Source organism: Coturnix japonica, chromosome 2, assembly GCF_001577835.2.
Source record: "Coturnix japonica isolate 7356 chromosome 2, Coturnix japonica 2.1, whole genome shotgun sequence".
NCBI classification, from domain to species: Eukaryota; Metazoa; Chordata; class Aves; order Galliformes; family Phasianidae; genus Coturnix; species Coturnix japonica.
Window position 1 is genome coordinate 17,935,551 of NC_029517.1, and position 25,487 is coordinate 17,961,037.

Consider the following 25,487-nt stretch of genomic DNA (forward strand, 5'->3'; position numbering starts at 1 on the left):
ATCTGCAGAAGTATCTTTTATTTCTGAAATCAATTTAGGCTCAGTGACATATCTAATTAAAAATAGGCAGGGTAGATCAGCCCTCACAGCTGCTTTGACATTCCTGGCTCGGAATGCTGTCACTGAGCAACTTTGATTTTCATATGCAGTCTCTTGGCGGTCACTGCTCATACTGCATTCATAAAATGGCACTTTGCCTGCCCTTAAGTGGCTGTTCCAGGTTCAGTAGAATGAGTTACAAATAATAAGCTAAAAAAGATTCAGATGAGTGTACTACTTCACACCCCAAGCACTCTTCTGCCCTCTGAAGTGGGTGTGTAGTCCTTGGTGTGTAGCCAAACGTATGTGCCTCTCAACCTATCATATTTGAAGTTGCAGACCTTCAATTCATGATGGGAAGAAATAAACTGGAGTTCCAAAGACAACAAATTACAATCTGTTGTATAAATTAAGCCTGGGAAAACCATTAATATCAAGATTTCACTCGGTGACAAAGACAACATTGTAGATCTTGCAGCTGACCCTAATAGCCAACTCAAAGCAAATACTGCAGCATTTCTTGTATTCCAAGTGAGGTGATATTGCTAAGAATACACAATTCTTCTCAGAAGGGTCTTTTACAGCAGTTATTCGGGATGACTTCAGTTAACTCTACTGTCCAGTCTCTACATCACAGCCAGTGAAGTGATGGAAGGGTCTCTCTCAGAGAAAAATATGGTCCTAAAAAGATTCCTCTAAATGTTCATGAATAGGAATGTTGTCTAATCGCGAGATAGGAACATCTTTGAACATGTTCATACTCTTAAGCATTAATAGTTATTTAAATCAGATGGAGATTAATTAATTAATTTGTTCTTCACTCTTTGTACAGTGTTTTATTATATTGTGTTTGAAAAGGATTTGGAAATCCAGAGAACACAGCTGCTAAAGGATGATGGTATTAAACCTTTAGGAAGTTGATAATATTTTAACAGGAATAAAGCAGAGGAATGAGGTGACTATTCTCAAAACAGTAAAAATAGCTCAGATCATGGCTCTGTTTGATCCATAGGCAGTGACTGCCCTTATCTGTTACTTGATGAATTCCCCTACGTTCATACTTAGCACTGAGGAGTTCCTGAGAAAATGTGTGGACATCTTTATTACTGATAGAAATGTGTCGCTGTCACGTGTAACTCAGCTTGGAAACAAAGTGGAAATGGGTTCTCTGTTTCTCAACCCTTTAGAATGGAATGATTGTCTCATGGTAAAAACCCATTAGACAGTGTCGCCAAGATGCTGTTCATCTGCCATGAAACCAGTGGTCGAGAAGACTTTAAGTTCTCTCATTGCTTCGCTATGGATCAGCAGTAGTGTACAGCTGGAAGAACACCATCTTGTGGTAATCCTAAATCAGTGCAGTGGCTGCATGCTTTAGAAATACCTTCTTGGAGCGACTGCTTTCCTTTTTGTCCTGTATCCTGATCAGAGCAGGATCAGGAGACAGAACTATCACGAGGTCTCCTGGAAATTCCAGCTTTTTGTGTCAGTTCTGAGTCCTTTGAACATTTGCTGCAATCCTAGAGCTGTTAAAATGCTGATGGAGGTAACTCAAGTCACCTCCCTGTTGTTCATAAAGTTTCTTTCTTCGAGAACAACTATGGCCCATTTAATTTTAATTTAATTAACTGCCAGGTCTGGCACCGTGTCCTGCTCCACAGCATGCGGACAAACAGTGGTATTAGGGGGCAAAAGACAGAGTGAGCAGAGAAGAGTGGAGCTGACAATATGTGGGGCAAAGAGTGGCCAGCTGTAGGCATGTGCTGAGGATAGCATGCAAGATGTGTGTTTAGGGAACTGCAAAGCAGACCATGTGTTTCTGAGTCAGAGTCACTCCTGGAGGCTGCTGTGCTTGTGACTGGAACGAGCTTGCTATTTAGCCCTCGGTATTGAGAGGACACATGAGCCGTGCTTCACTGATGAGAGGTATCGTTTATACATCTGCTCTGGTTTTCATCTCTGGGCACACTGTGTGCCTGCAATTGCACTGTTTGTAGGTGCTGGTTTTTACATGTTAAAAAACCCAACACCTTCCTATAGTGTTTTGGTGATGTTTAATTCTGAGGAGTCAAGGATTTCTTGGAAGAAACAGCTCCTTAGGCTGATTTGGTTCTGTCTTGAGAGCGTGAAATCAAGCAGGAGAAGTAAGGCTGCTCAGGGTTTCAGGTGCCATCTGTAAATAGTTCTGGCAGCAAATCTGATGCTGTCTTCCATCTTTCTTACTCTATATTTTTCAGCATGGTCTGTATGTTCTGATTTATCCCGTGCTTTGAAATCTCATTACATGTAATACATATGAAAGAAATACTGGGTATGCAGGTGGATCACCATGCTCCAAACATGGAACTTATCCTCCCTCACTGTAGTCTTTTGTGGCAGTCATGGTAGGAATGGCAGCCTGACAGTTCTTAGGACTAGCAGCAATGTTGAAGACTGGTAGTGCTCTTAAACTGTCCTGACAGAAACTATTTGAGGAGGATCTGCTCAGGTATGTTTCTTTTCTAAGTGCTTGCTGAGAAGCTGCTTACAGACTCTCTTTGCCAAGGCCTTTTGGGGTGATCTTTCTGCCTTAAGATGCTTCTACTTCACTTTGGAGGTGGTACTTCAACCTTCAGGGCACCTTCTGCTAATACTGAGAGATTTCTACCTTGAAGGTGGCTTTAACTTTATTGTTACTGGACCAGTCTCCTAGCACAGGCCCACAACATTCCTCACGTTATGATCTTTCATCAGTGTTTATTTCTCGCTTCCCTGGGTGGCTGTGACTGTTGTGCTCAAAAATGTTTAGAACTCAAGCAGTATTTCCTCTAGTTGAGGTACGGTATTACTTGTGTTTGAATAATATTAAGTATTTATCTTAACCAAGGAATGCTTTGTTTCAAAGCTGTGGCATCTACAATAAAACCTGGAAGCCTCAAATTGCAAGATGGGTTAAGCTGCTTTATTATTTACAAGGAACTCTTAGACCTGTAACAGGTGCACATTGAATGAGGTGATTAGTCGTGCTTCAAAGTCAGCTGCAATCAAGTTATCATTTCAGTATTTCTCTTTCAGAAACCACAGGAAGAGAATCAAGTCTCATGATGACAGTAAAAGCCCTCAGAGCACTACTCTGGCTAACCAGTGTTGTTTCCTGTTGCAACTCTTCTTCTGTGGGAAAGTGAGAAATAATTACTGTGTCAGTACACAGATCTCTAAATAGCAGTTATCCTGTCTTTACCAAGAGAAGTCACTTGCAAATAATACATTGTGAGATATTGCATGGAAAAGATGTGACAGTTTAGAAAAGCAGGTGATAAAGTCTCACAGAGGTTTTGGAACCACTGATAATGGGATCAGATCTGCTGCTTCCTTGCCTTGATGGCATGGACTACTGTGCCCAGATGTGGAGTCCTCAGCTTACAAGAGATGTGGACCCATTGGAGCACATCCAGAGGAGGGCCACAGAAATGATCCAAGGGATGGAACATCTCTCCTAGAAGAACAGGCTGAGAGAGCTGGGACTGTGCAGCCTGGGGAAAAGAAGGCTGTGGGGAGAACAGGGAGTGGCCTTTCAGTATCTGAAGGGAGCTGTAAGAAAGAAGGGGACAGACTCTTTAGCAGGGTGTGCTGTGGGAGGACAAGGGAAATGGTTTCAGGCTAAAGGAGGGGAGATTTTGAAGTTTTTTACAACAAAGGGTGGTAAGGCTCTGGAACAGGTTGCCCAGAGAGGTCATTCAGAGTCAGGCTGGGCGGAACTCTAAGCACTCCGATCTAGCTGTCGGTGTCCCTGTTCTCCCTGTTCATTACAGGGAAATTGGACCAGGTGACCTTTAAAGGTCCCTTCCAACTCAAGCGTTTCTGTGATTCAATGATTCATTACACTGACTTATGCAAGTCTGAGGACTTGACTCTTTGAAGAGCTTTCCTAAGAACAGCTAGTTCAAAATTAGAGCACGTAGTCTGTGAGAAACTGTCTTAGTTTCACGTGGGACAAAGTTGTTCTTCCTCTTGGTGTCTGCTGCGATGCCATGTTTTGGTGTTAGGAGAAAATCAATGTTGAGAACACAGCGATGTTTTTGGTTGTTGCTGAACAGTGTTGCATAGTGCCAAGGACATTTCAGTTTTCTTGGCTTCTCCTATTGTCCTTCCAGCAAGGGAGATGGGGGCATAAGGAGCTGAGAGGGGGCAAACTCACGGACTCATAGAATGGCCTGGGTTGAAATGGATCGTAATGATCATTTAGTTTCAACCTGCCAAAGGGATGTTCCATACAACGTGACATCATGCAGAAGGAAAGTCTGAAAAAGGGGGGAAGTTCATTGGGCAGCTTGCAACTACTAGGAGGCTAACTGGACACTGATTGGTAGGTGGTGAGCAATTGCCTCGTTATACATGTGTATGTGTGTGTGTATTTATGTATGTATATAGCACACATTTATATATGACTGTCATAAGTATTAACCCTTTTATCCTCTTCCTTTACCTTACTAAACATCTTTTATCTCAATCCACGAGTTCTACTTTTCTCCTGATTCTCCCCCCAGTCCCACTGGGAAGGAGGGGAGTGAGCAAATGAGACTCAGGGTGGGTGAGAGTGATGTCTCCTCCCCAGCTGTGAGCAGGCTGGCAGAGCCTCCCACACCGAGACAGCTGCTGTATGGGACCTCAGCTCTGGCAGAATGGGGTCAGTGGGTGGAGAGGCTGCCGGCTGCCAGGGGGAGGCTTTAGAGAGACCAGCTGAAGGAAGCTGTGGAAGGAGCAATATGGAGTGGAGCCTTCCAAGTAGGGGAGTAGGAGGTGACTGCAGGCAGCAAGGGACAGAAAAGCTCTTGGTTCCTTAGCATGTGGCCGTTAAATATGGAGGAAAGATTTCCTGGCCTCCTGCCTTGTGCAAGATAAATAAATAAATAGTAATAAAGAGAACTTACCTTGAGGGAGAAGCGGCAAAGAATTAATTAAGCCCAGACTTGAGATGGTCCCCAAAGTCTCATTGAGTGACATTCCACTCTATTAATTTTGCCCTCCACTGGCACTTATAATACCATGCCATCTTTTATCTCAGATTAATTTCTTTCATTCCAATATAAGGCATGGAGTGGAAACATCTGACATATTGTGGCAGTGGAGAATGAGAGTCCATCTATTTGCTGGAGCCTTTGGCCTGGAATTTGGAGCACAGTGATGGTTGCTTGAGCCAGGCAGCAGCCAGCTCCTTGTGACAGCAGTCATGCCTGTGTTTGGACTGCGTAAGTCCAAAGGAGCCCTTGGTTCATTCTGTATGACAAGAGATGAGCCCTGATTTACGTCAGCTCTGTAGTGTGAACGTTGCTTAAGATCCATCCAAAACACCTACACAACTAATTCCAAGAAGCCCTTGGAAACCCCTCGTGTAGTCGGCCTTTTGCTACCTGTCCAGCAATTCGAGATCCACTTCTGCTGATCTGTAGGAGAGAGGAGCCAGGAGGTTTTGGCTTCAAACTCAGCTATCCTGCAGCTCCCCCTAGTTATGGGGACAGAACTCCAAAGGAAACCCAGCCCCTGCCATGAATCGGGACTCTGGTGTTGGTTCATCACTTTCAGTCTGCATATGTAGATAGGGTTAAAGTAATCCCTGTTAACTGTTCACCTATCTCGTTTTTCAGCACTGTGCCCTCTGGGAAGTGTGACTGGCTGGAAGAAGTGAACTTGGAAGCTTGGTGTTGTGACAGGCGAGACACTGGATGAGAAAACAGAAACAGTTTAGAGGGTAGGAATGTGGATTTGACAACAGCATACAGTAAAAATAAAGTCATTCAAAGACAAATGCCTCTCTTATATCTGAAGTAAACTGAGGTTTCCATGTTTTCCACATGGCCATGTGCTGAGAATTAGCTTAGTGCCCTGAAAGTTGCCGGGTTACACCAACTGCTACATGGCCCTTTATGAACATAAAAGGGATGGTATGTATTTTTCTGTTCCATATTGAATTAAGTGTTCAATATTACATTTCTCTAGATTGTGGTTTGTTTGGTTTGGTTGCTTTTTTTCTAACTGAAAGTACAGCAACTCTCATTTCATTGTATTCAGCCTTACTTGGTTTCAGGCTATAGCAAAGACAATTCTTTTCTTTCCTCTATTATGTGTGAGTCCCTTCTGACAATGAAAACATTACATTGTCTTCATAAGGAGTTGGTGCTGTTTATTGAACATAAAGCAAAGGGGTGCACCAAAACAATAATAATAATAATAGTAATAATGTATCTGCAGACAGTTTTTCTGACACAAAACAACAAAATCAGCTATTGCCATAAGTATCAATTAATGCTTTGAAAATGCTTTAATTGCACGGTATCTGTTTCAGTGTATTGAAATGCAGAGTTAATTTGAGCTAAAGGAAGATATGATTCACAGTCAAAATGTAAGCTGCAACTTGACAAGGGGTTTAATAGCTGCCTCAGGCAGATCAGAATGTGTGATAATGAGAATCCAGCAGAAAAACATATTATGAACTGCAGTGTTTTCCAGGGTAAGCAGTGTCAGTGACCAGACAGCCTTGTTCCTTCTGCGGGTCAAAGGGGCAGAAATGGTCGCTCTGGCTACCAGTGACTGCTCCGAGCTTTCAGTATAGCTACCAAATACTCCTTTTTGGAGGAATCCATCCATTCTTGTGCAGTTCTATACATATACATGTATATATACTCATAAATAAATACAGGATCTATTTTAGTGGAGCACGGTTTAGTGAAATGCCTTTCGGTACAGCAGAGAAATAATTTGATTGCCTTCACCAGTGTGTGGTGCTCCACTATCTGCTCACAGCCCCTGCCAAGTCCTTTCTGGGAAGCTGTAAAAAGAAAATTATTTGCTGGCTTAGGGTTGGACTTGACTGTATCCCTCATTGCTACTGTACTCTTCTCTGCAGGGGATCATTTTACATTTTCTTAATTGCAGAGACAGCTCGTGGTGCTGGCAGTGGTTGTATGGAGAAGTGGATTTTAATGAAGTGCAGTTCTCTTACTCCGCTGGAACTTCAGCAATCACAGGCTGAATGACAGCATCCTGTCAAGATAATGCTGACAACGTTGTTAGCGAGAGGAATTTGTTTTGAATCTATGCATTTTGTAGCAAAATTACACTTTAAAAAGACTTGTCATGTTTCTTCATTCTTATTTACTTTTTTCTGAAAGCATTTTCACTCGGAAGCAAAATGAAAGGCTGGTTACTGACCACACTTAAAGGTGAGATTCCAGGTTTCTATGGTGCAGATGTTTGCAGCTGCAATGGATACCCCAAATTCCCTGCAGAAGGAGAAACAGGCACTTAAAGGGCTTGGATATCTGAACCTATTGCAGATAGTGACCTTGGGTGGAGGTGAGGCCCACTCAGCCTCTGGCTGTAAAGGCAGCATGCTGCAGCTGGCTCTGCAAACAGTGTTGCTGTAGGCATGTGGGCAGGGGCCTTCTGCATGCACACCATCTGCAGGCTGCCCCGTCAGCACACAGGATGCATCTCTGCTGTGTAACACCATCACCTTGAGAAATGATAGATCCCCTCCATGACTTCTGAGCTCCAAATGGAACAAGCAGAGGAAAGCAATGCGGGTGAGCTCTCACAAGTTTTTGTCTACCCGAAGGTTCAAAGTCCTGCATCAAAAGCATGTGTGACTGATTCTGTTTGTGCCTAATCCTGCCCTTTCTCCAGTGGCTTTCAACCCAGCTGTGAATTTCAGCCACATCAAAAAGAGGCAGTAACATCTCAAAGACAAATTTATTTTGAAAGTTAGTGCTTGTATAGAGAAGCCAAATGAGTGAAAGAGGTCGGTAGCAGGAGTTGGGCATCTCCCCACCATGCTGGACTCGCAGCCAGCTGCCCAGCTGCCAATGGGCTCTGAGTGGGGCTCTGCCCAAATCCTCCCTCCAGCTGCTTCCTACAGAATGTGAGCAGAGTGAGGCTTCAGGAGTGTGAGAGCAGACATGGGTGCTGAGGGAGAAGCTGTCAGGGAATACCTGGGTCTGTGGTGAAATGGTGAGTGTGGGTTAAATCTACAGGAATTCAGGCTGAGAGTGGCTGTTAATCACATCTCATTCCTGAGTGCTGTAAATACCATTAACTTCTAAAAGGCAAAGAAGGACTGAGAGAATCTGAGAGGATAAAATGGGCATGCTGTTCCAAAACCAGAGCGAACAATTGACTTGCCTTCGCTTGTAGCATCCTTTTCTGCAATCCTCAACCTCCTGCTGTGAAATCCTCTTAGCATCCCTCAGAAACATACATCTAAAGAAAACTGCACTCTGTCTGCAGCTCTGTTTAGGTAGCAGAATAGAGGTCATCTCTGCTTCCCGGGTATTGTCCAAATGCTATACTTACTAAGTGTACTTAAACATCTTAATGAGACAAAAAGGTACAGAAAGGCTGCTCCTCCGAGCGATTTATCAGAGGACTTTAAAAAGGTCAACAGTGGAAATGCTGTGAAATGCACAGGAAACAGAGAAGCCTATTTGTTGAGGAAACAGTTTTCTGCCATAAGCACACTTCGATCTGCATGAAACTGCCCAAGGCCCAGGGCATCCCACAGCAGACGCTGAGTGTATGGCACAGGGAGCTGCATTTTGCACAGCAACCCATCGTGTTGCTTTTGAGATTGTACCTTAAATTGAAGGAAATCTAATTTAATTTTCTGTTCTATAGCCTGTTTTGGGGGTTGAGCCATGAGAGCTCAGGGCTACAGCAGGTAACTGAGTCGAGCCTTTGTTGAGATGGAACTGTGGTGGAGGAGGGAGAACTGCATCCCTCACTTGTCAGACTTCAATCTGCTTAACATCAGGATGTGCTGACAGCGCTGTGGCCGGGAGCCTCCCCAGTACCTCAGAGACTCTTTGGTGGGTGTTCAGAGCAGCTCATGGTCACCAGAAGTGCTCCATTCATTCCCTGCACTGCTCTGCTCAGTCCCTGCTCTGTTCTCAGCCATCTCCTCCAGTGTCCTTCTGGCGACTTTGGTGAGGTTTTCCAGCCAGGCTTTGGACTGCAGCTTACACTCGTTTTTAAAGCTCCTGAAATTATCATAATGCTGTGGGACTGCATTTATCACCACCATAGCTGGTATGTGGAGACCAGCAGATCAGCGTGAGATTGGGGTCCCGCGTTGTCACATTGCTACTTCTAAGCAGTGGGAATAATAGTCCAGATGCGATATATATATATATATTTAGCACAAATAAGTTCATTTCATGCTGTATTGAGCACTATGCATAAAACATAAGATTCTTTTCTTTACACCATTAATGGTAACTGCTTTTTTTGTTATTCCTGTCCTTTGTCTGCTTGCTCTGAATTAGACCTTTTGTTTGCGGCTTCTGCACCTTTATTTTGTCCATCATTCTTTTTATCTGTGCTTGTGCTTTCTGTCTGCATGGACTCTTTTATTTTTTAATGAGAATGGGTATTTGACCTCTTGTCCACCTTAGAGCAGATGCAGTTTTCCATTCCTTAAAAATGAGTTTTCTAGATGTTATTACCCTTTGTATGAAGCCCTTGCACACCCACTGTGGTGCGGCTGTGCCCAGCGCTTTCTCTTTGAGATCTCAGATTAGCTCAGAAGCCATCAGCAAGCTGATACAAACCTTTACTTAATAGGGACCCCTGCACTCAGTGTAGTATTCTGCTCACATGGTTCCCTTTTGAAAAATCCTTTTTCAATCTAAAGACTGAGAGACTCTGTTTCTTTAAAGATATGTTGTTATAGGCAGCAGATCATCAAGCTGTCACAAACTGAACAATACAAATCACACGGATATAACAGTTTTGTCCACAGTCTGGATGCTGGCCTGCAAAAATCTTTGCATTCCATGTTTTTCCTGCCCTTGGGTTTGGTAGCACCCTGTAAGGAGGTAATGCTGTCTTCTTTCCCTTCTCACTCTTGCAGTCACACCTGGTTCTGTTTCACTAATGCCAAATAGTTCCTGCTTTTTATTGGGTTAAATCAGGACTGTTGATTACTTTTTTCCTCCTGATTTTGAGATCTGATCCTTATTATTTTTTCTGGCACAGGGAGTGTAACAAAAGCACAAGCTGTATTATGAGATAGGACGGGTTACAGTTCTGCTATGCTTGGGCTGGTTTGGGTTTTTCTCCCTCAGGTTGGTTCCTTTTAGAGCTGATCTCTCTCAAACTCCTCTTTTCCTCCCAGATGTGATATATCCCATCAGTGTCTCACTGTGAACTGGTCATTGGCTCAGACATCAATGCCACAATGCTTACCTATGCAATCCTGTATAGAGGAGAACCTGCTGCCTCTCTCCCTGATAAAGCACACAGCTAAGGGCTGTCTTTCTTTCCTGTTGCCTTCCCAAAGAACACTAACAGTCACTTGAGTTTTTCCCACTTGTTTGATACACTTCTGGAAAAGCGCTCCATGAAACACTTTTATTTGCTGCTTCTTTCTTCTTCTAAACTATTCTATTTTGGAGTCTCATTTTGTTTACTCTCCCACTGCTTGCGTCAAGGAGCATTCCCTTGTTTGGGAGCTGATGGAGAAATCTGCGTTACAGCTTTTAAGAGCAATGAGTCACTATTATAACAAAAGGTAAAAATAAAGACACCGCAGTAAACGAGGGAGGGAAGGAAGCGGTGCAGCCCACTCAGCCCACCTTCACGTTGTCTGATGCTGGCAGCATCGCCCCAAGCCGACGTCCTTCAGTCTGTGTCATGGCCCCTCGTCCTGATGTGAGCGAGAGGAGATCTGTAACCATCCGCATGGTAGGAAAATTGTTCACTTGATCCCATACATTGGAAACAACATCAAGAAGTATTCTGGACACTGAGGAACAGTAATAGAGCACTTGGTATTGGAAAAAAAGCAGACATCATTATTTCAGCTATTGACAGAAGAATGAATAGTGTTGTGGTAAAGTATAAAACCTTTCTCAGAAGGTGATAATCAGCTGTTTGTGAAAATACAGTTCGGAAGGAGAAACAAAACACCTGAGTTATAAGATGACTGTGAAGCAGATCCGTGCTTCTGGCAATGGATGCCTCTTAGATTCCAGTGGGGAACAGATCTGTGCACACACAGCCCTGTGGCTCACGTAGCTCAAGAAAAATGGCAGGGCTGCCCTCACAGCTGTTCCCTGAAGGTGCTCTTCTACATTTGCAGAGTGAACTTGACCAGCAACAGGTGTGTTGTTAGCAGCAATAAATAACTGCTGGAAAGGTGGTTATTGAAAGCCCTGGGACAACTGAGACGAAAGAGACAACCAGTCATTTTCCCAGTTAAGAATCACAGTTACTTTGAAAGGGAACCCAGCAGAGGCTCTGCAGGCACAACTGGCAGCAAGAGGTGTGGGAGCAAAGAGAGAGATGACCTCTGTAGAAGAAATCACATAGGGGATAACATGTCTGCAAGGAAGGGTGGTGTGCTTTATTTTGTTTTTCCTTTTCCCTGTAGGTAACAATAGAGGATGAATGGGACTGGGGGTGAGAGGGGGACAGGGCTGGGACTGTCAGGAAATGACAGTAAATTAGAAAATTGACCTGAAAAGGCTCTGGGCCCTGAGTGGCTCTAAGGACAGTGAGCTGGGACAACAAAAGCAAGAGTACACTTTGAAAGAATACATACTCTTCCACCTGGCCGCATCTGAACCCTTTCTGTAGATCACTGCACAAAGCAAGGATCTGTTGCACCTTTCACGGGGCTCTGTTGTTCTATAATAAAACCTGAACTAACAGGTTTTGTTTGCCTGCCTTCTCTTGAAGCCACATTTTTACAGCAGGTGTCTTCTCAGGCCCCTGGCTCCCCACTGCAGCATCAGAGGGTTGGTTGGCTCTCCCCCCAGCACTGACCACCACACCAACGCACAGAGGGGAATCTTGAACTTCTTGCTTCAGAACCGAATGTTTTCCTGCAAAAAATCTTTAGTTTTTGAGTATAGGAAGCAAAAATTTGGTTTGCCAAGCCAAAAGTTCAGAGAAAGCCAGAAGCCAACAACTGCTCGTGTTTGAATTCCTGGACTTTGCAGAGACCTGAATTTGAGTCATTGCCTTTGGGTAAATAGCCCAAACTCCCCTTGGATAAACAGCTTCAAATTGTCTTTTCTTACCTGTTTTGGGCCTTTAAAATTGGATTTTTATGTGAAAGAAGAATATGTGAGGGGCTCTGGAGAGTGCATAACAGCTCTGAATCAAGGATGAGTTCCTGCCCTATTTTCTGCCACTGGCATTCTCTGAAGGAGATTGGGACAAATGGATCTGGGATTTTTCTTCGGACTCCGTGAGCACACATTGAAAATTCTTCTCATTTAATGAAGTACTTTATCTTCATAAGAGTTTTCAGTACCTCCTTTACTGGATATTATTTTGAGGGGGCAGCAGCAAAACTCCCTTCCCACAGTGACCACAGCTTGCTCGAGTCTGAAAACCTTATTCTCGTGCATGAAAACATGAAACCAGGCACCCCCTGTCTGTGTAGCCCCGGGTGAGATGTGAGCACTCCTTCCGATGCATCCTTCCTCTGTCGGAACATCATGGAAAATGAAGTATGACAGTAAAATCTGTCGGTGGCCGTGAAGTGTGTAGTGAGTCGTCCCTCTGCTCCCAACACGCTCAGTGTTCGCAGCACTGCGTCTGGCAGCGCCGCTTCATTTGCTCATTTCCTTTGCTGTGAGCCAACATTCCCAGTAGTGTCAGGACAGTTTTAGAATCAAGATGCACTCAACTGAACTTCATCTATGAAGAGACGAACAGGTGCTTATAGCTGAGTTCTCAAGTCCATATATTACCTTGATTACATTCTTTTCTATCTGAAGTGGAACGATTTTTGAATACGGGCATTTAGCCAATCCTTGGGATTCAGGAAGCAATCTGCTACAGAATTTCTTTGTTCTGGGAAGAAATGGAAATGCAGAGAAAATAGGAGCAGGTCTGTGGTAGGTGGGTAACTGAAATGGGTGCAATAATTGTCTGGCCGCATCCAGAATTCCTTCTGACATCATAATGCTCTCTCTCAAGCCTGCTAACTCAGTAGATTCTAGCTTCCCTATCCTTTGATACACTTAATGATTTCAGACTATATCTAGGGAAGAAATAGGGCTGAGTGCCACCACAGGTGTAAAGACATGATAAGAAAATGTGGGGAATCGTGAAGGAAGGAGCTGGGGGTGGTGTGGGCACAGAGGAGGAGCAGTGCACGTGCGGTCTGACATACGGCTGTGAGTTCAGAGTTAGAGGTTTGCAGCTTGCAGGCCTGAAGACGTGTCGGCTGACATGCTCCCAGAGAATCGGAAGCTGCAGGGACCCACACTGCTGAGCAGATCATCAGATGCATAAATCAGTGTGAGTCGTGCTGGCAAGGCTGAATGGACACCCACACTGGCAAGCAGTGCCGTGCAACAGGAGCAGGCCTGTAGAGTGAAACAGTTGGCACTGGGGATCCAATGTCCACACTATTTGGGGTGGGGAGAGGGGGTGGAGGAGGTTCAGATTAAATTAAGCACGAAGACATGCTTCTAGACTGTACCTAATGTGCTGCAGCCACCAGGAGCACATTAGGTACAGTCCAGAAGTGTCTTCTGGTTGAAATTAATCTGAATCAAGCAATCAAGTTTGTGCACCCTGAGACCACACCACAAAGCAAAAAAAAAAAAAAAATGGAATTGATAAGGTGACTCACTTTAAAAGCCTGTTTTCACAGTACAAACTGCTGGTGTAGATGCAGCTTCTTTTGAATGTGTAAGGACATGGAAGGATACATGCCAGCTGGGTGCAAATTTTTCCTATGAGCTGGGAAGTTTGTTAACAGATGCATTAGTACATGTGGAAAAAAAGTAGTTTTTGTTCCAGAGTTCTCTATTTAGGATGCTGAAGACATTCTCAGGCAGTTTGTGAAATACTGCAGACCCACAGTTCTGTCTGGAAAACCTTCTGTCCGCCTGTGCCTGCATGTGTGGCCTCCTGCACAGCAGATCCCCCTGCTGGGTTCTTGGGTGACAGTGCAACGCAAGTAACATAAACCAGTTGCTATTTCCTCTGGTCATTAATCACTCGGGATCTCATCGGTACTTAATTGAGATACCTAAGGCACCCTTATACAGACTATAAGATTTCTCATACTTGGAGCCCTTCTCCCTTTCTAAATCACTTACATTTTCTAGGAATAGCCTTGGTAATAAAATGAGCTGCCTAACCCCTTGCCAACAGGGAACACGATGACTGACACTTAAACGGCACCTTTCATCCTAAGAACTAAACCTATGCCTGGAATCCTGTCCTGGCTGCTGGCGCTCTATCAGTGTGATGCAAGAGCCTCCTTGCCAGCCCAGAGCACAGTCTCAGTGCGAAGTTTAATGCCCTCTGTAGCTGCTTTGCAAAGGATCAATGCCCTTGGCTCTCTGATCTGTCTGACGTACACACGTGTTAGGCTGGGGTTGTTGTGCTCAGAGGGTGGCTAACCATGCTCTGCAAAGAGGACCTGGAAAGGACTTTGCAGGCTGTCGCATGAAGCTCCTGCAGCCATGTCCTGGACTTGTTCCATCACGGCAGTGTGCCAGAAGCTCCATCCTGCAGGGCTCGGTAGGGCACTTCAGACATCCAGGTGGTCAGAATGAGAAGGTGAGTGGCAAAAGCTCTGTGTTTACTCCATTCCTACTGATGAAGCACAAGCAAGACTTGACTGTGCATATTATGAGAATGGATTGCTCTCTCAGCTGTGTGGCGCCTAGCACTTCATGCATCTAACCAAGCACAGCAACACTATAAATAATCAAGCAAAGTAAAGAGTAATTGCTTGGTTGCAGTCTGTGATGGGGTTTATACTAACTTTATCAGTTTCCAGTAAGGTTTTGGGGGTAACTGCTTTTCCATGTCATCCACAAGGACCCTTGCTTTATTTCCCTTTTAAATTCCTCACTAGTGTGTGTTCTAATCATACTCAGAAGATGAGTGGAAAAAAATTCCAAGTTCAGTTTTCAGTATCATCTTCGGTAGCCATTTTTAGTGACTTTCTAACCCAGCAACTAATGAGCCCTAGTTCAGTATAATATGATACAGTAACAGTATGGAAATTGCTACGGTAGCACTGTAAAGTTCCAGAAAAATAAAGGTAACTTTTTAGATCAAATCAGAAATAAAGTAAAATGTGAACGTTGTTCCTGAATTTTTTAGTCTGATCATGTACTGAGAATCTCTAATAATGTAATTATGAAAAGGATGTTCAAGGGGCAAAAGAACAGGTTTTACAAGGGCTCACAGATTGCTCCATTATAATGAAAAGAAACATGGCACTTGCTAAGCATAAATGTCACTGTTCCTAACTTTTGAGCAAGCAGCAAGGACTGATGCCACGGCTGCTGGCAAGAGAAGCTGTGATCCAAAGAAGGAGACTTGAATATTGATGTGTAAAAGTACAGTACAGAAGCCAGAGTGCTGATATACATTTGAAATTAAAATAAATAAATAAATAAAATCTGTACTCTGTGCTTCAGTCATGGGCCATTAATTAATATCTCAGTGCCACTCTAAATTACTATCGTGTTGCAAAAGTAGAATGACACATTCTTTTTGGCAATTCAGCAGCAATTTCAAGAAGAAAAGACCCAGCAGCAATTTTTAGATGATAGACTGAAGACTGGCATTATTTAATGATGATAAGGAAGCCAAGTGTGATTTGCAGATGTCAGAGAGAAGACTAGGAAGTATTTAATATTAATACTGATAATTTATGGAATGCTCTTTGTGGACAGAGTCATGATGCAAAACTATCTGAAGAGCAAATACCACAGCAGGCCCTTCAACCAGCATGCCAGAGAGACGCACCTTCAGCTCCTACATTTCAAACTGCCTGAGAAGCCCAAAGACTGCATGGAGAAGAAAGTAGAAAAATGAAATTGGACTTCCTTTTTTTCTTTTATGAAACTTAAGCTTCTACATCACAGATAAGCAAGTTCCTAAATAAAAGCATCAAATTATCAAATGAAAACATCATTTTGATACAGAAGAAGTAGGTATTTCCATGGTGAAAAGAAAGCAATGGGAACAAGAGGGAAGGTTAAATGAATCGTGTCATTCAGTTCTAACAGGAGCTCTGGGCTTTCAAGTGCTTGCACACATCTGCCAGAGGTGTCAGTGGCTCTCTGTTTAAAGTCAAGTACTGGTACATTGAACCCATCTCAAAGATAACCACAACATGCTTCATAAAACTGGAAAAAATAATCGGTGTGAAATGTATTGGAAAACAGTACAGTTATTCATTTGCCTTAGCAGCTTCCTTATTAGATAAAACAAGCTGTTGATTGCTCTCACAGAGCATGCCACACCTCAATGTGCTGTAAAATAGGCTGTTATAAAAGAGTCCACATGACCTACATACATCAGTGACCACTCCTGCAACAAATTCAAATCAACATTTTGATTCCAAGGTCAAAGACGTATTGTTCAAATAGCAGCAGCTCTCTTGGTGATGAGCAGCGCACATCAGCTGTGAGCTGCAGCTCACCCTGGGCTGACGGGCATCCAGTGGGGTTTGTGCAAGCAGAGGGCAGGTATCCCAAGTTTCTTTTGTATTGGGTTCCTTAGAAATTACAATGCAAATTCTTCCTACCACATGCAAAAGTAACCGGCGTGTGATCAAAATCTTCTGATGAAAAAGGAAAGCACCACACACTGAAACAGAAAGATTAGAAGCTTGTAAAACAAAAGGTTGGCTTAGGGTACCAAACAGATCATATTGCAAATGGTCTCTCACAGTTGGCTCCTCTCCTTGGAACTACTGAATCATTTCCTACTTGGATATGTTTAGAAATGTCAGCTTTTTCCAATTCGGTTCTTTCTGGTTGCATCACTGAAAATTTAGAGGAGCTATTGCAGGAATAAACCATTTCTCTAAAACTGGGTTACGTTTCTTCAAGAAGTCCGGGCTTAAGAAGATGACATAATAGGAGGGAAAGTATTTACACTTGCAATTGCCCATTGCAAAACTCTGAAGCTAGTATCTGAGCCACATCCTTGCTGGGTTCTCAGAATTAAAACCTGCATCCTTCTTACATAAATTTCAAATTGTACTGAGATACTATTTAAATAGTATTCTGACATTAAGTAGATAGAACAAATCTGGAATGTGTGTTACAATGAAGTCTTAGTTGAAGACAAAGTTGTTACATAAAACATGAAAGCTGCCAACACGTCTAAACTTAGACTGTCAGTCAGTAAGAACTGCATGGTGGAGATGGGGGCAAACACCTAAGCTTAAAGAGGCAGATGAGCTGTCCTTTCTCTGATAGTGCCACAGGAAGAACCTGCCACATCTACTTGTGAACTTCAATGAAAAGGACATCTGAAGAGCAGCACCTGTGTAAATAAGGATGTATATAAGGATGTTTTATTACAGAAGTTGGAGCTGCTTGGTGTATGCTCTTGTCCAGATGCAGGTGACACTGGATGGCCACTTTATGACAACTTACTAAGCTGAATATTACGACTATTCTTAGCAGTTACGTAAATAACTGGATGTGCCATGCCCTTAGCCTTGAGGGATGGGATGGTAAGACAAACAAATATGCTGAATGAATAACCTGTCCGGAACAATTCGTTTTGACTCTGCAGTCTTGATAAAAGCTGTCATCTCAGAGTATGCTGAAGATGTTTCAATGCACATTGTTCAGTTGATGAATGAACACTTTCTCAGATCTGAAAGAGGATGGGGACCCTCATTTTATGCATTACCAGCTCAACCGCTGACTAGGGTTAGGAAAAGGAATTATAAGCACTGGTCAGACTATTTCCCATACATCCTTACACCTGATCTATATGTAGGAGATTTTCTTGCCCAAGATGTGATCTGATAGCATGAGATCATCAGATAATAAATCCAGGATGAGATTAGGACAACACTAGATAGCACACACCATAGCAAAAGCCTTGTACAAGCTGGAAGAGCTCTCCACACCATGGTGTCCATGGAACCAGCATAGCCAACAGCACCTGTGTGGACATCAGCCCTTCTGAGCCACTGCTTTCAGCCTTGGCATCCACGCTGCCTAAGTGATATACAAAACATGGCATAGTGATGTTGGTAGCTTGGTGATTTTGGAGCAAAGATGATGAGTTTGGAAACCTCCCTGGTACTCCTGTGCCTTGTGCCCTCACAGAGGTGGTGCCACCCGCAAGTACTCAGCCTGCCTCACTGAGTGCCCATGTGCTCTCTGATGCCTCCACAGTAACTCGAGTTTTGTGTCTGGTTAGTGCTGCTGGTGTGGACAAATGTGAACACATCTTGCTACAGATAAGAAATCAGAATTAGTTTCAAGGTAATTACTTCTAGTGCTTTGTTTGCCTTTGTTGTTTCAAGCAAAGCTACTCCAGCACCACGTTTCTGGAAGAGCTCTCAAGGTGAGGGCAGGCCATCCGTAGTGGCAGCAAAAAAGAACCTTGACCATAAAGCAGTGTCTGTGAACACATCATTTCTGAGATGACATTTATTCTCTATCCATATCATATTTGCTGTTTGCAGGAATTCTACTGTAAAGATTTTCTTTTCCCTGAAAAAAATTGGAGCTTTATGTGTAAAACAGCCTGTGAAGATGGCCACTGTGCCACACTATTCCTGTTAAATCACCAGAAACAAAACATAACCTGAAATTCTATGATTCTCAGATCTATTATTTATATTCATTGTCGATAGTTCATCAGTTCTGATCTGTTTTTCCACTTCAAAGATCTTGTTTTTCATGAATGCAGACATACAGTAGAAAAAACAGTGTGATCAGTGACCTCACTACAATGAATGTAACCCACTTAAAAACAGCTTGTTTGCATACAACACACAAGCTGAAAATGCCTCATCCCATTTATGCAAAAAAACAACAACAACCCCATTCCAGTGAAATGAAATTCATTCTCAAATAGAAATGACTTTTTTCTTCCTGCTTTGAGTGAGGTGTACGAATGAATTACCACAAATAATGAATAGAGGGGTGGGAAGCAGGCTGGGTCTGTAAACAGCCTGCAAAGAGGAAATATTGCATTCTTCTGTTAACATAACCTGCCTCGTAAATGTTGTAGATAGTTCTACCTAACCATGAGCTGTTTATCAGCATTCCTCAAAGTGATGAATGCCATCTTGCCATTTCCTTCTCATTCTGATGATCTGTTATAATGACAGCAGCTTTTATCATAACTCTGTTTGTGAGAGCCTCTCCCTTTCTTGCTCTCTTCCTTCTCTTACTACAAAAGCTCTCAGAGGAAGCCTTTGTATATCAGGAGAAACTAAATTAACATAATATGCAGCACCTATAAATAGTTCCTTCAAATTAGACTCTTCCACAAAACCTTGAAGTGACATTTCTTGCATTTTTTCCCACTGCAAGTAGACGATACAATCCAGAATAACATTTTTTTTCCCCTTTATATGACATTGTTTCTGTTGTTTAGATCAACTTATCCTGACATTTTCTTTGGCTATTTTTTCTGTGTTTCATTCAGCTGTAAGGGAAAGATAGTCAGAACCTTGTTATTGAATCTTGAATTTGTGGGGAAAAAAAATGAGCTTGTTAGAACTGTGGCTTGTAGTATTGGTAAATTAGTTATCAAATACAATTAAGCAATGTCCTAAAGATAGACACTGGAAAAATTGGATTTTTTCATATGTTGTGTTCCTAATTTTTTTCCACTTTTTTTTTGAGGATTGCTTCCAGATGTAAAAAAAAATAGAACAGGAAATAGCATATCAGCTTAGAACCATTAAGACAAAGATATCTGAATCATCGACTGGTATGAGGATGATAAATAAGAAACTGTTAGTCACCGTTTTCACACTGTGGTGATCGTGTGGTGAAATTATCACAGTTTTAATCCAAACAGATTTACAGAGTATGGTTTTTGTTTTTGCACTGTGCCCAGTTCAAGAGTGGGATTCAGTTCCATGTGGCAAAAGGGGTTTTGACAAGTCAGTAGAAGACAAATCCCTGAGGTTTTTTTTAACAAGACAGACTGAAGATCGCCAGTAACTCAGAGGTCTCACAGCATTTTGACTGCTTCAAGCCAAGCAGTCACACTAAAGGAAAGCCTTCTGTCTGCATCCACAGTTCCTTCTAATTCTCCTCTTGAATGTGGTTGGACAGAGGGATTAGGCTACACTAAGCCCTAAATTGGCCACTGTTATCACCTTAAATGTCTATCAGTCCTTGTCCAGAAGTCATTCTGGAGGCAAAAGCCTAGATGAAAGGATGGGTGTTAGGGCTCTGCCCCATGTTGGTGCTCTGGGGCATTCCTCTATCAGTTGTTTAGCTCTGCTGAAGACAGGGAGGGCTAATACTGTCAAGCACAGACTTTCAGAATATATAGGAACACAGCACTTCTTGCAAAACATTTAATGTGTGTTTGTTTGTTTTTTCTCCTGGATTTCTCTAACACTCCAGAGATTTTTTTGTTTTGTTTTGTTTTTGTTTTGTTTTTTCCTTTGCAATTTTAAAGGCCTAGAATTTAGTTTCTAAAGAAAAAGTTCAGCTTCCCAGAATCTCATGACTCCAGTGACTGAGCAGTGGGAAAAACACTGAGTATCACAAGATGAATAGTTAAATCCTAGGCATCCCTCAGTTTCTTAAGGTTTTGTCCAGGGAGTATTTTCCTGATCTCAGAAAGAGCTATCATTTTAATACTGTCCAGAGAAAGGCAATCCCCCCCCAGTCTAATTTAATTTAGGTGTGCAGAGAAGCCAACTCATGACCAAACTGTTTGCTCTTTTAATTACATGGCAGCATAATCTATTGCTACGTCATGGGCTATTACTGATTCTAGCTCAGGTATAAAAATAAAATGTATTCCTACAAAACATAGACTAACAAGTATCAGACAGCTCAACAGTGACTGTTTTGTTCAGGTGCATGGAAGAAATCCTGTGGTAAACTTAATTTCAAATTATCAGGGCTCCCCAGTAAGTACTTTAAGACAAAGCAGTGGCTGGAGAAGCATGGAACAAACTCTTCCTGCAGCCAAGTTCACTGTTTTCTAGATGGCACCATCTACACTAATTAATAGTTCCCATTCCACAGCGAAGTTACTTAAGAAAGAGGAACTTTAAAGAGCTTTGAATGTTTTCTATGAAGGAAGTTCTTTGAACACTTCTGCTTTCTAGATGAACACAAAGACTCAAATGGATTGATAGGAGGTTTTGGGGTTTTAGGAACAGCTCACTTGCAGGGCTTCAATTAAATTGTCAGTTTCTGGGAATTCTAGAGCATGTCCTTATTTTACTGCAATGTAAGATTGTGTCCTTACAGTGTTGCTAACCTTTATTTTAAGGAGCTCAGCTTCTGCTGCTGGCCAACCTGCATTGCTGGGCCTGCTCACCAGGCCGCAGCGGTTTCTGGGCTCACCAGGCCGCAGGGATCTCCAGACTCACCGTGCCTGGCTCCATGAGCTCCATCTGGGAGCCTTATCTGTTGTAATTACACTGCATGTTCGTGGCTCAGAACAATAAAACTGCTGGCAGTTTATTTTCTTGAAGGAGAACACTAAGCCTGACAGAACACAGGATTTCACTATCTTACTACTCTCTTAGCTCTCTGGCACATTACCGCATGTAGCTACTCATTAAACATTTTCTATCTCGTGGGTATAAATAAAAAATTAACTCTGATATTCTTTCCAAGCCTTTGATAATTGGGGGAAAAATAACTTAGAAGATAATGGGCTTTCTGTAGCACCAGTGCCAGAGTGAGCATATTCTGTGTGACCTTAACACAACTGCTGCAAACTCCACTCTCCAACACCACCTGAATTCAGATGGCCAGAGCCCTTCCCAGCCCTGATGAGTTCCACCAGAGGGGCTTGGACTTTCCTGAGTACTCCTTCCCCACTAATTCTGCTCTCTGTGGAATTTAGTAGCCAAACCCCACTTGATTTAACCATAAGTTCTGGCCAACTCCCAGCCTACTGCAGCCCAGAGGGTGGAGTGGGGAGAGTGAGGCAGCCATTCTCTGTAGGAAAAGGGAAAGATAATGGGGAATTTCTGCTCCAATTACAAGGGAAATTGAAGTGTGCCATGTGAATGTTGCAGGGTGTCCATTGACAGGAAAACTCACATTGATGAAGATATCCAAGAGGACAAAAGATACAAAAAGAGAGGGCATGCGGCTGTCAGCAAACAGATGGCAATGCCTGAAATCGAGTTCTAGTAAAACCCTCACCAATATTCCATGGCTTAGTCATATGTGGAATACCCAGAGAAGTGGTGGATGTCCCAGACAGGTGGTAGATGCCCCATCCTTGGAGACATTCAAGGTCAGGTTGGATGGGACTCCGAGCACCATGATCTAGCTGTAAGTGTCCCTGCTAATTGCAGAGGAGTTGGACTAGATAACCTCTAGAGGTCCCTTCCAACTCAAACAATCCTATGACTCTATGACTGTATCACAAAAACCGAAAACCCTAACTCCAGCATCCTGCTGCATGTCACGCAGTATCTGGGAAGTCATGAGGATCCATGACTCCTTTCTGGAGCTTTGGTGCAGAGCAGTGGCTGTGCAGGATAATCCCATTTCCATCAGGTTTTCAAAGTGATCACTAATAAGCCCTAACTGTGTGGATTAAATAGCTTTAATTCAGAAGTTGAAATGAGATAAAGAAGGGATCTCTAGCTTTGGGTTTTGCAGAAGGGAGCAAATACTTAGTTTGGAAAATTAACTTGTAGAAGTATATCCATGAAGTGCAAGCACTGCACTGAGTCTCTATGAATTACTTTTCCCAAGTAAATAAATATGCAAGTGCACTTAAAATCCAGAACTGTCAAGCTTAGCCCATGTTAGATCATAGAATCATCTAGGTTGGAAAAGACCTTCATGCTCATTCCAGCTGTCAAAATGGGACTTAATTTGAGCACGTCTTCTTTTTTTCAAGATCTTTTAACTGCCTGGATCTAATGAGGTTGATGTTTGCATGAAAAATACATCACTTGAACCTCTTTTTAGAAGCAGAGGTCCTTACAAGTTTTGTACCTAAAGCTGGCAAAATCAGCTTGTTCATATATCATTTATTCATCTTTGATTTCATCTGCCAAGAATAAAATAGTATCTGTGGGCTATTTAAAAAGAAAAATGTTCACGGTAAGTTAATTTTCTGAGTTTGTATTTAATAACTTACCTAATTCCAAAAAAATACTGTGCATAAATATCAGAGGTGGCTAAATGTGGAATCAGGAATCTAACACAAATTGCCAAATATTACACAGTCTTAACCTTATGATTCCAGAATGAGTCTGTACGGCCAAATGTGTTCTGTCACTTTTTTGTTATACCACCTTGACTTGTGAGTGCAGATGCCATCATCAGAAAAACACAATGGCAGCTCTCTCTAGCCAGAAAAAAAACAACAGTGCCTTGACCCCAGTGTCCCCACCCTGCAGTTTACTTTGCCATCCCAGGGCTTCTTCATCCAGAAGTCCCTCTTCTCCCATCCAGCACTTGCTGCAGGTCAGGATGTTGCCGCACTACCCCTCACTTCACATCAGACCCAAGGCCTCAGCCAGGCAGTGTTTAGGTCATGAATTCACACTGGTGCCTTGTGAGAGCACATCTCCATGTTCCCAGGCCACTGCATATTTTCCCCAGCATATGTTCCCGTGGAACATCAAGCAGCATCTTTTTGTTGCCTGCTGAGAGAGCACTCCTATGACCGTACACTCTCTCTTTTGTTTAGAACTGTTTTTATGCTTATTAAAAGCTACCTGCATTATGAGTCTCAGTAAATGTAAAATGGCAGTAAACAGGGTAACGTTATTTATTATGGGGCTGCTCTGCAATTGTTAAAGAGAATATCGTTGAACTGTGGAGCTGTGTTGCAGCTTTACAAACAATGCAATATCTGAACAAATAAATAAGCACATCTGTTTTGAATTCCACCTTTTCATTTTCAGAGATCATCTTTCTTTGGATCCCAGTGTGCATCACTGGGGCAGACACAAAGCAGGGCCCAGGATGACGCGTGGTTCATGTCGTGCAAGGCTCTGTACACTACACACACAATGGCTCCTCCAGGTCCCTGCCACTACAGGTTAGTCATCCTCAGCTACCAGTTAACTGTGCCACAGAAATGAAAACATGCCATTCAACACAGGTCATTTTGCTCTCTAGCTCTGAGAAAGGGAGCTAGCTCCATTTCCTCCTATCTAGACTGAATCTGGGGCCTCAGTCTGGTGAAATGAAGGATTTTGCACACAACTATTACATCACATGCACTACTGGAGGAGTAAAGGTGCAGTGCAAGGCTCAAGTAGCCCCTGTTCCCAGGGAAGATGCAGGTAGATTTGGGGCAGCATGGAGAGGGGCTGCGTGCTGCCTGCTGTTGCCTACCCTCCCCTGTCTGCTGCCACAGGATGAACTCAGGTTTTCATGACTGCACCCAACAGTTTTCAACAAAAGCACATACTGCCTGCTTGCCGTTCTCAGTGTGCTCTTAAACACAACCAGGCTGAGCCTGAGAACATCTGGAAAGCTAGAATAAATTTTCTCCAGCTGCAGCTTTCAAGTGATGATTCCTTGCTTTAGAATTGCCTCTTACACACACTCAGCTATTCGGTCAAATGCACACTCATGCAATATGCAAGCAGAAAATTAAAAGCAAAGGATTTTAAATGTATTTAAAATGCACATCTCCCAGCAGCACGATAATGGTAATTCAAGCATCAGCATTCTCTCTGATGAAAATGCCTTCATCCTCCTCCTCACTGTTCCCCTCACCCCTTGAGGCTCGGCATTCCCCTGGAGGCCACTGAGCTCCCCTCACAGTGAGCCCTCACAAAGCCCCCAGCACCCCCTGCTCTCCTCTTTGGATCCTCCTCCCTAACACCAACATGTTTTAAACAACTGTCTCAGATCTGACAGTCAGTTATACCAATACCATTGAATAAAAATGAGTCAGAAACATGACACGTAAACCATCCACTTAATAATCTAATTGCATTAGCTGGAATTGTTAGCTCTGGGGCATTTCTGATGGCACATAAAGCAGTGTGTCTCTAAATGAGTACCATGGGTGTTAGAGCCCTCAAGGTTAAAATGAAGGTGGATCAAAAAGTGAGCATGTGCTGCAGAAGTGTCACCTAGGAGCGGGGGACTGAATGCCTGTTCTGTAAAATAATGCTAAACGTAGGAGTATTTATGTATCCCTCTGCTCAGATGGCACTCAATTTTCCCAGGCTACATTCAGTTTTCCCCTCTGCCAGCCCTTAATTCTCTCCTGCCAGGACACTGAATGCACTGGATAATAACAAACAACAATGTGCCTTCTCTGGAAGTACAGTAATTGAGAGGGAGACAAATACATAAGTGGATATGTGAGAACCGTAAGAGAGATTTTGGCTTACCCAGCACACGGATTTTGTGAGAACTGCAGTATATTTGCAGAGCCTAATGAAAGTGAGTTGGGAGTGCAACATGATCAGCAAGGTCTGTTGCTGACGCACTGATGCCAGCCTATTTACTGAAGTGGGGAAGGTAACATTTAAA

The 25,487-nt window shown here is 43.0% G+C and overlaps 1 long non-coding RNA gene across 2 annotated transcripts; it reads left to right on the forward strand.

Annotated features, from left to right (window-relative positions):
- Positions 1-13,011: 13,011 nt before the first annotated feature.
- On the forward strand, positions 13,012-15,954 carry LOC107309064. 2 transcript variants are annotated; one of them, XR_001553056.2, is made up of 3 exons: positions 13,012-13,326; positions 14,191-14,601; positions 15,732-15,954. It is a non-coding gene; the product is annotated as an uncharacterized LOC107309064 (long non-coding RNA). The 2 variants fall into 2 exon arrangements; XR_001553055.2 differs by having other exon boundaries at positions 13,101-14,601.
- The last annotated feature ends 9,533 nt before the right edge of the window (positions 15,955-25,487 follow it).